The sequence below is a fragment of the Onthophagus taurus genome, unplaced genomic scaffold (genome assembly GCF_036711975.1).
Source record: "Onthophagus taurus isolate NC unplaced genomic scaffold, IU_Otau_3.0 ScKx7SY_14, whole genome shotgun sequence".
In the NCBI taxonomy this organism is placed as follows: Eukaryota; Metazoa; Arthropoda; class Insecta; order Coleoptera; family Scarabaeidae; genus Onthophagus; species Onthophagus taurus.
This window is the reverse complement of record NW_027248939.1, coordinates 762500-773284: the sequence shown is the minus strand read 5'-3', so window position 1 is coordinate 773284 and position 10785 is coordinate 762500. Positions and strand designations below refer to the sequence as shown.

General features: G+C 36.7%; 3 long non-coding RNA genes across 4 annotated transcripts; 1 reads left to right on the top strand and 2 right to left on the bottom strand.

Annotated features, from left to right (window-relative positions):
* Positions 1–6646: 6646 nt before the first annotated feature.
* Positions 6647–7176, bottom strand: LOC139432326 (uncharacterized). The gene is made up of 3 exons (XR_011642166.1): positions 7018–7176; positions 6792–6964; positions 6647–6710 (listed from the first exon to the last, which is right to left on the bottom strand). It is a non-coding gene; the product is annotated as an uncharacterized lncRNA (long non-coding RNA).
* Positions 7177–7186: 10 nt separating this feature from the next.
* On the bottom strand, positions 7187–7593 carry LOC111416707 (uncharacterized). The gene is made up of 3 exons (XR_011642164.1): positions 7488–7593; positions 7302–7434; positions 7187–7242 (listed from the first exon to the last, which is right to left on the bottom strand). It is a non-coding gene; the product is annotated as an uncharacterized lncRNA (long non-coding RNA).
* A 1835-nt stretch (positions 7594–9428) lies between these two features.
* LOC139432291 (uncharacterized) lies at positions 9429–10141 on the top strand. 2 transcript variants are annotated; one of them, XR_011642140.1, is made up of 4 exons: positions 9429–9487; positions 9547–9662; positions 9723–9771; positions 9825–10141. It is a non-coding gene; the product is annotated as an uncharacterized lncRNA (long non-coding RNA). The 2 variants fall into 2 exon arrangements; XR_011642139.1 differs by having other exon boundaries at positions 9437–9662.
* Positions 10142–10785: the final 644 nt, after the last annotated feature.

The window sequence follows — 10785 nt, the reverse complement described above, 5'->3', positions numbered from 1 at the left end:
TTTGGCGCCTGAATATCACAAATATGGTCCACAGAATTACCGGAACCAAAAGTGAAAGAAAGTTCAAACATGTCTCAGAACGGCGTATAACGTCATAATATCACGTTTTGGGCACATTTTGTTTTTTATCTCCAACATGCTCCAACATGTCATGGTGCGCCTGAATATCACATATATGGTCAACAGAATTATCGGAACCAAAATTGATAGAAAGTTCAAACATGGCTCAGAACGGCGTATAACGTCATAATATCACGTTTTGGACGCATTTTGTTTTTTATCTCCAACATGCTCCAATGTGACATTTGGCATCTGAATATCAAATATATGGTCGGCAGAATTACCGGAACCAAAAGTGATAGAAAGTTCAAACATGTCTCAGAACGGCGTATAACGTCGTAATATAACGTTTTGGGCACATTTTGTTTTTTATCTCCAACATGCTCCAATATGTCATTCCCTGAATATCACAAATATGATCAGCAGAATTATCGGAACCAAAAGTGATAGAAAGTTCAAACATGGCTCAGAACGGCGTATAACATCATAATATCACGTTTTGGGCACATTTTGTTTTTTATATCCAACATGCTTCAACATATCATTTGGCGCCTGAATATCACAAATATGGTCCACAGAATTACCGGAACCAAAAGTGATAGAAAGTTCAAACATGTCTCAGAACGGCGTATAACGTCATAATACAACGTTTTGGGCACATTTTGTTTTTTATCTCCAACATGCTCCAATATGACATTTGGCGCCTGAATATCACAAATATGGTCCACAGAATTACCGGAACCAAAAGTGATAGAAAGTTCAAACATGGCTCAAAACGGCGTATAACATCATAATATCACGTTTTGGGCACATTTTGTCTTTTATCTCCAACATGCTCCAATATGACATTTGGCCCCTGAATATCACAAATATGGTCCACAGAATTACCGGAACCAAAAGTGATAGAAAGTTCAAACATGGCTCAAAACGGCGTATAACGTCATAATATCACGTTTTGGGCGCATTTTGTTTTTTATCTCCAACATGCTCCAATATAACATTTGGCCTCTGAATATCACATATATGGTCGACAAAATTGCCGGAACCAAAAGTGATAGAAAGTTCAAACATGGTTCAAAACGGCGTATAACGTCATAATATCACGTTTTGGGCGCATTTTGTTTTTTATCTCCAACATGCTCCAATATGACATTTGGCGCCTGAATATCACAAATATGGTCCACAGAATTATCGGAACCAAAAGTGATAGAAAGTTCAAACATGGCTCAGAACGGCGTATAACGTCATAATATCACGTTTTGGGCGCATTTTGTTTTTTATCTCCAACATGCTCCAACATGTGATGTGGCGCCTGAATATCACATATATGGTCAACAGAATTATCGGAACCAAAAGTGATAGAAAGTTCAAACATGGCTTAGAACGGCGTATAACGTCATAATATCACGTTTTGGGCGCATTTTGTTTTTTATCTCCAACATGCTCCAATATGACATTTGGCCTCTGAATATCACATATATGGTCGACAAAATTGCCGGAACCAAAAGTGATAGAAAGTTCAAACATGGTTCAAAACGGCGTATAACGTCATAATATCACGTTTTGGGCGCATTTTGTTTTTTATCTCCAACATGCTCCAATATGACATTTGGCGCCTGAATATCACAAATATGGTCCACAGAATTATCGGAACCAAAAGTGATAGAAAGTTCAAACATGGCTTAGAACGGCGTATAACGTCATAATATCACGTTTTGGGCGCATTTTGTTTTTTATCTCCAACATGCTCCAATATGACATTTGGCGCCTGAATATCACAAATATGGTGCACAGAATTACCGGAACCAAAAGTGATAGAAAGTTCAAACATGGCTCAAAACGGCGTATAACGTCATGATATCACGTTTTGGGCGCATTTTGTTTTTTATCTCCAACATGCTCCAATGTGTCATTTGGCCCCTGAATATCACATATATGGTCGACAGAATTACCGGAACCAAAAGTGATAGAAAGTTCAAACATGTCTCAGAACGGCGTATAACGTCATAATATCACGTTTTCGGCGGATTTTGTTTTTTATCGCCAACATGCTCCAATGTGACATTTGGCCCCTGAATATCACAAATATGGTCCACAGAATTATCGGAACCAAAAGTGATAGAAAGTTCAAACATGGCTCAAAACGGCGTATAACATCATAATATCACGTTGGGCGCATTTTGTTTTTTATCTCCAACATGCTCCAATGTGACATTTGGCATCTGAATATCACATATATGGTCGACAGAATTACCGGAACCAAAAGTGAAAGAAAGTTCAAACATGTCTCAGAACGGCGTATAACGTCATAATATCACGTTTTGGGCACATTTTGTTTTTTATCTCCAACATGCTCCAACATGTCATGGTGCGCCTGAATATCACATATATGGTCAACAGAATTATCGGGACCAAAATTGATAGAAAGTTCAAACATGGCTCAGAACGGCGTATAACGTCATAATATCACGTTTTGGACGCATTTTGTTTTTTATCTCCAACATGCTCCAATGTGACATTTGGCATCTGAATATCAAATATATGGTCGGCAGAATTACCGGAACCAAAAGTGATAGAAAGTTCAAACATGTCTCAGAACGGCGTATAACGTCATAATATAACGTTTTGGGCACATTTTGTTTTTTATCTCCAACATGCTCCAATATGTCATTCCCTGAATATCACAAATATGATCAGCAGAATTATCGGAACCAAAAGTGATAGAAAGTTCAAACATGGCTCAGAACGGCGTATAACATCATAATATCACGTTTTGGGCACATTTTGTTTTTTATCTCCAACATGCTCCAAGATGTCATTTGGCGCCTGAATATCACAAATATGGTCAACAGAATTATCGGAACCAAAAGTGATAGAAAGTTCAAACATGTCTCAGAACGGCGTATAACGTTATAATATCACGTTTTGGGCACATTTTGTTTTTTATCTCCAACATGCTCCAAGATGTCATTTGGCGCCTGAATATCACAAATATGGTCAACAGAATTATCGGAACCAAAAGTGATAGAAAGTTCAAACATGTCTCAGAACGGCGTATAACGTCATAATATCACGTTTTGGGCACATTTTGTTTTTTATCTCCAACATGCTCAAAGATGTCATTTGGCGTCTGAATATCACAAATATGGTCAACAGAATTATCGGAACCAAAAGTGATAGAAAGTTCAAACATGGCTCAGAACAGCGTGTAACGTCATAATATCACGTTTTGTTCACATTTTGTTTTTTATCTCCAACATGCTCCAACATGTCATGTGGCGTCTGAATGTCACATATATGGTCGACAGAATTACCGGAACCAAAGGTGATAGAAAGTTCAAACATGGCTCAGAGCGGCGTATAACGTCATAATATCACGTTTTGGGCACATTTTGTTTTTTATCTCCGTTTACATGTCATTTGGCGCCTGAATATCACAAATATGGTCAACAGAATTATTGGAACCAAAAGTGATAGAAAGTTCAAACATGGCTCAAAACGGCGTATAACATCATAATATCACGTTGGGCGCATTTTGTTTTTTATCGCCAACATGCTCCAATGTGACATTTGGCCCCTGAATATCACAAATATGGTCCACAGAATTATCGGAACCAAAAGTGATAGAAAGTTCAAACATGGCTCAAAACGGCGTATAACATCATAATATCACGTTGGGCGCATTTTGTTTTTTATCTCCAACATGCTCCAATGTGACATTTGGCATCTGAATATCACATATATGGTCGACAGAATTACCGGAACCAAAAGTGAAAGAAAGTTCAAACATGTCTCAGAACGGCGTATAACGTCATAATATCACGTTTTGGGCACATTTTGTTTTTTATCTCCAACATGCTCCAACATGTCATGGTGCGCCTGAATATCACATATATGGTCAACAGAATTATCGGAACCAAAATTGATAGAAAGTTCAAACATGGCTCAGAACGGCGTATAACGTCATAATATCACGTTTTGGACGCATTTTGTTTTTTATCTCCAACATGCTCCAAGATGTCATTTGGCGCCTGAATATCACAAATATGGTCAACAGAATTATCGGAACCAAAAGTGATAGAAAGTTCAAACATGTCTCAGAACGGCGTATAATGTTATAATATCACGTTTTGGGCACATTTTGTTTTTTATCTCCAACATGCTCCAAGATGTCATTTGGCGCCTGAATATCACAAATATGGTCAACAGAATTATCGGAACCAAAAGTGATAGAAAGTTCAAACATGTCTCAGAACGGCGTATAACGTCATAATATCACGTTTTGGGCACATTTTGTTTTTTATCTCCAACATGCTCAAAGATGTCATTTGGCGTCTGAATATCACAAATATGGTCAACAGAATTATCGGAACCGAAAGTGATAGAAAGTTCAAACATGGCTCAGAACAGCGTGTAACGTCATAATATCACGTTTTGTTCACATTTTGTTTTTTATCTCCAACATGCTGTAACATGTCATGTGGCGTCTGAATGTCACATATATGGTCGACAGAATTACCGGAACCAAAGGTGATAGAAAGTTCAAACATGGCTCAGAGCGGCGTATAACGTCATAATATCACGTTTTGGGCACATTTTGTTTTTTATCTCCGTTTACATGTCATTTGGCGCCTGAATATCACAAATATGGTCAACAGAATTATTGGAACCAAAAGTGATAGAAAGTTCAAACATGGCTCAAAGCGGCGTATAACATCATAATATCACGTTGGGCGCATTTTGTTTTTTATCTCCAACATGCTCCAATATGACATTTGGCCTCTCAATATCACATATATGTTCGACAGAATTACCGGAACCAAAAGTGATAGAAAGTTCAAACACGTCTCAGAACGGCGTATAACGTCATAATATCACGTTTTGGGCACATTTTGTTTTTTATCTCTAACATACTCCAACATGTCATTTGGCGCCTGAATATCACAAATATGGTCAACAGAATTATCGGAACCAAAAGTGATAGAAAGTTCAAACATGGCTCAGAACGGCGTATAACGTCATAATATCACGTTTTGGGCACATTTTGTTTTTTATCTCTAACATACTCCAACATGTCATTTGGCGCCTGAATATCACAAATATGGTCAACAGAATTATCGGAACCAAAAGTGATAGAAAGTTCAAGCATGGCTCCGAACGGCGTATAACGTCATTGTGGCAACCATCACAATTAAAATTAAATCATAAATGAATTCATCAAAATATAAATCATAGTAATAAGTTCTTGTTTAACAAAAATTGTAAATCCATAGAGATACAAAAAGTGTTGTTTATTATTATTATTACAAAATAAAAAGTCAAGTCACGTTGTAACGCAAATTGGTTTTACTCTCTTTTTAAATTGTCCCACAAATTGGTGACCCCGAACAAGAACTAACCCGACATCGAAAAAGAAGTAACCCAACGTTAAGTTATAAGAACCAATAAGAACCCGACGTTTTGGAGAAGGAAGTGAAAGATTTGACGTAAATTAGAATTGTCGTCGTCGTTTTCTTCATCCAATTCTCCCCAACCTCGCACCAGTGACCGAGCCTGCTATTTTTCCACATCCACAACGACTTGGTGATACCTATCCAGCGGCCATCCACGAGTCTACATTCGGATTTTTAGAGACGAAACCTACATTGCAGGTATTTCGATTTCTGGTAAGGGTTAATAAGTGTTGATCAGCAATATAATTATTTGAACCTAAATAAGTATCCTACCGCAATCATGAATACTTCTAGTGATCAAAGCGTTGACATTGTCACCAACATTAGATTGCCTCCCTTCTGGAATGCAAATCCTGCTGCATGGTTTCATCAAATTGAAGCGCAATTCAACCTGTCAAGAATAACTAATGATAAAACAAAATATAATTTGGTTATTACGCATTTGCCTACCCAGATAGTGTCGATTGTTTACGACGTCGTAGATGCTCCACCGGATATCGATTCATACTTATATTTAAAAAACACTTTGATCAATAGGTTTTCTCTAAGTGAAGAGAAACGTCGTGATGATCTCCTTTCCGGCTCTCAGATGGGAGATCAAAAACCATCTGATTTCTATAGGAGTATGTTATCGACAGTCGGTGGATCGCAAGTCGTAAGTCCAAATTTATTGCTAAAACTTTGGCAGAGAAGATTACCCCAAACTATCTCGGTAGCGTTATTGTCTTCAGGTAAAGATGACATCAATGATTTGCTTAACATAGCCGATAAAATCTGGGATTCATTATCTTTTTCAACGATTCGTTTTCCTAAAATTGAAGTCAACAAAATTAACGACGAGTCCTCTTCCAATGTGCATACAACTACTCAATTTTTACAAGCCTTAAATAACCTTTCAGTTTCTATTGATAAAAACTCACAACAACTTCATCAATGGCAATCAAATATCCAGACGAGCATTAACTCTCTTGCTGCTCGACTTAACGAACCTGACATACCAACAAATCTTTGCTATAATTGTAAGATGTTAAGGTATCGATCACCTCGTCCAAGAAGTTCTTCCAGGCAACGTCAAAACCATATCTGTTATTATCATTCCCAGTATGGCGATAAAGCACGAAACTGCAAAAAAGAATGTATGTTTTATAATTCCTTTAAAGACACAAATCTTTCATCATCTTCACAGAACCAAAAAAACTGAAACAAGTTTCGCTAGAGAACAACAATTCAATAAATTCAAAACTTGATTCAAAACAATTCAATGAACGACGAACGCACCCGATAATTAATCAAATCAGTTCTCGTCTTTATGTTTACGATAACCAATCCAATTTAAATTTTCTGATTGATACAGGAGCAGACATCTCTGTGCTGCCTTATAAATTCTTTCGTAAACATAAGAGAGATACCATTTCTACATTAACGGCTGCAAATGGTACGCCAATAATTACCTATGGAGAAAAATTGTTAATATTAACATTGCAATTAAGAAGAAATTTTCCACATGTTTTCACAATTGCTGATGTCAACAAACCAATTATTGGCGCTGATTTCTTAAACAAATTCGACATTATCGTCGACATCAAAAATCGTCGTTTAATTGATAATACTACCAAATTATCTTCAATAGGTAGCATCAAAAAATCTTTTATACCAATACCCAAACTCTTCTTTATCGAAACTAAATTCACTTCTCTCGTTAAATCTTTCCCAAAATTAACTTCATCACCTAATTTTTTATCTCCAATTAAACACACAACGCAACATCGAATCATTACAAACACTCACTTGCCGTTTTGTCGTCCAAGACGTTTAGACCCCATAAAATTTTCTATCGCTAAAAAAGAATTTGAACACATGGTATCACTTGGAATCTGTCGGCCATCTTCTTCACAAGTTTCTTCCCCATTGCACATGGTGCCTAAAAAAGATTCGAATGATTGGCGGCCATGTGGCGACTATCGTCAATTGAACCTTGCCACAATACCTGATCGCTATCCATTACCTCATATCCATGACTTCAATCTGCATCTTCATGGTTGTACAATATTTTCTAAAGTCGATCTTGTACGTGCATACCATCAGGTACTTGTGGCTGAAGAGGATATTCCCAAAACAGCGATTTCAACACCATTTGGCTTATTCGAATTTTTGAGAATGCCCTTTGGCCTCAAAAATGCCGCCCAAACGTTCCAACGCTTCATGAACGAAGTACTTTCTGGTCTAGATTTCATATTTGTCTATTTGGATGATATCCTTGTCGCAAGTAAAAACGAAGAAGACCATTTACTTCACTTATCAACACTCTTTGAGAGGTTAAGCGCTTACGGTATCAATATCCAACCATCAAAATGTCTTTTTGGAGTTTCCTCTTTAGATTTCCTTGGGCATGAAATCTCTTCAGAAGGAATCCGCCCTTCTCAATTGAAAGTAAAATCTATTAATGATTTTCCAAAACCTACAAATTTAAAGGAACTTCAAAGATTTTTAGGGATGATAAACTACTTTCACAGGTTCGTACCAAATTTTTCAGAGATATTACGACCTCTTTATAATTTGGCAACTTCCCTTCGTTCCAAAACACAACTTATACTTTGGTCTCAAGAAAATTCCAATTCTTTTGTTTCGGCCAAAAGTGATTTCGGCCATTTTGTATTTGCAACCGTTTGAAGAGATAATTGGTATGGAGTATTGTTCGAAAATTGATTGCGTAGAAGATGATTTAACTCCTCATCTTTGACTTGGACTGCTCGTATGTCCTCAGGCAATGGATAATTAGATGAAAGGGATTCAATAGTGATTCGTGACAAAGCATCGGCTACAATATTAGAGTTACCTTTAATAAATTTGATATCTGAGGTAAATTGTGTTATATAATTTAGGTAAAGGGTTTGGCCAGGAGTTTTATCTGAAAGGCTAAAAAAGGAATTTATTAACGGTTTGTGATCAGTAAAAATTGTAAAATGATTTCCATGTAGGTAATGCGTAAAAAATTTAATGGCGGAATAAATTGCCAATAATTCACGATCAAAAGTGGAATATTTCGATTGAGTAGAAGTGAGCTTTTTTGAATAAAAAGCAAGTGGTGCTGTAAAATTATCAACTGCTTGCGAAAGAACGGCTCCCATAGCAGTGTCGGAAGCGTCTGTGGTTAAATGTAAAGCAGCACCAGGGCAAGGATGAGCTAAAGCGATCGAATTTGCTAAAGCACTTTTGGCCGAAACAAAAGAATTGGAATTTTCTTGAGACCAAAGTATAAGTTGTGTTTTGGAACGAAGGGAAGTTGCCAAATTATAAAGAGGTCGTAATATCTCTGAAAAATTTGGTACGAACCTGTGAAAGTAGTTTATCATCCCTAAAAATCTTTGAAGTTCCTTTAAATTTGTAGGTTTTGGAAAATCATTAATAGATTTTACTTTCAATTGAGAAGGGCGGATTCCTTCTGAAGAGATTTCATGCGCAAGGAAATCTAAAGAGGAAACTCCAAAAAGACATTTTGATGGTTGGATATTGATACCGTAAGCGCTTAACCTCTCAAAGAGTGTTGATAAGTGAAGTAAATGGTCTTCTTCGTTTTTACTTGCGACAAGGATATCATCCAAATAGGCAAATATGAAATCTAGACCAGAAAGTACTTCGTTCATGAAGCGTTGGAACGTTTGGGTGGCATTTTTGAGGGCAAAGGGCATTCTCAGAAATTCGAATAAGCCAAATGGTGTTGAAATCACTGTTTTGGGAATATCTTCTTCAGCCACAGGTACCTGATGGTATGCACGTACAAGATCGACTTTAGAAAATATTGTACAACCATGAAGATGCAGATTGAAGTCATAGATATGAGGTAATGGATAGCGATCAGGTATTGTGGGAAGGTTCAATTGACGATAGTCGCCACATGGCCGCCAATCATTCGAATCTTTTTTAGCGATAGAAAATTTTATGGGGTCTAAACGTCTTGGACGACAAAACGGCAAGTGAGTGTTTGTAATGATTCGATGTTGCGTTGTGTGTTTAATTGGAGATAAAAAATTAGGTGATGAAGTTAATTTTGGGAAAGATTTAACGAGAGAAGTGAATTTAGTTTCGATAGAGAAGAGTTTGGGTATTGGTATAAAAGATTTTTTGATGCTACCTATTGAAGATAATTTGGTAGTATTATCAATTAAACGACGATTTTTGATGTCGACGATAATGTCGAAATTGTTTAAGAAATCAGCGCCAATAATTGGTTTGTTGACATCAGCAATTGTGAAAACATGTGGAAAATTTCTTCTTAATTGCAATGTTAATGTTAACAATTTTTCTCCATAGGTAATTATTGGCGTACCATTTGCAGCCGTTAATGTAGAAATGGTATCTCTCTTATGTTTACGAAAGAATTTATAAGGCAGCACAGAGATGTCTGCTCCTGTATCAATCAGAAAATTTAAATTGGATTGGTTATCGTAAACATAAAGACGAGAACTGATTTGATTAATTATCGGGTGCGTTCGTCGTTCATTGAATTGTTTTGAATCAAGTTTTGAATTTATTGAATTGTTGTTCTCTAGCGAAACTTGTTTCAGTTTTTTTGGTTCTGTGAAGATGATGAAAGATTTGTGTCTTTAAAGGAATTATAAAACATACATTCTTTTTTGCAGTTTCGTGCTTTATCGCCATACTTGGAATGATAATAACAGATATGGTTTTGACGTTGCCTGGAAGAACTTCTTGGACGAGGTGATCGATACCTTAACATCTTACAATTATAGCAAAGATTTGTTGCTATGTCAGGTTCGTTAAGTCGAGCAGCAAGAGAGTTAATGCTCGTCTGGATATTTGATTGCCATTGATGAAGTTGTTGTGAGTTTTTATCAATAGAAACTGAAAGGTTATTTATGGCTTGTAAAAATTGAGTAGTTGTATGCACATTGGAAGAGGACTCGTCGTTAATTTTGTTGACTTCAATTTTAGGAAAACGAGTCGTTGAAAAAGATAATGAATCCCAGATTTTATCGGCTATGTTAAGCAAATCATTGATGTCATCTTTACCTGAAGACAATAACGCTACCGAGATAGTTTGGGGTAATCTTCTCTGCCAAAGTTTTAGCAATAAATTTGGACTTACGACTTGCGATCCACCGACTGTCGATAACATACTCCTATAGAAATCAGATGGTTTTTGATCTCCCATCTGAGAGCCGGAAAGGAGATCATCAAGACGTTTCTCTTCACTTAGAGAAAGCCTATTGATCAAAGTGTTTTTTAAATATAAGTATGAATCGATATCCGG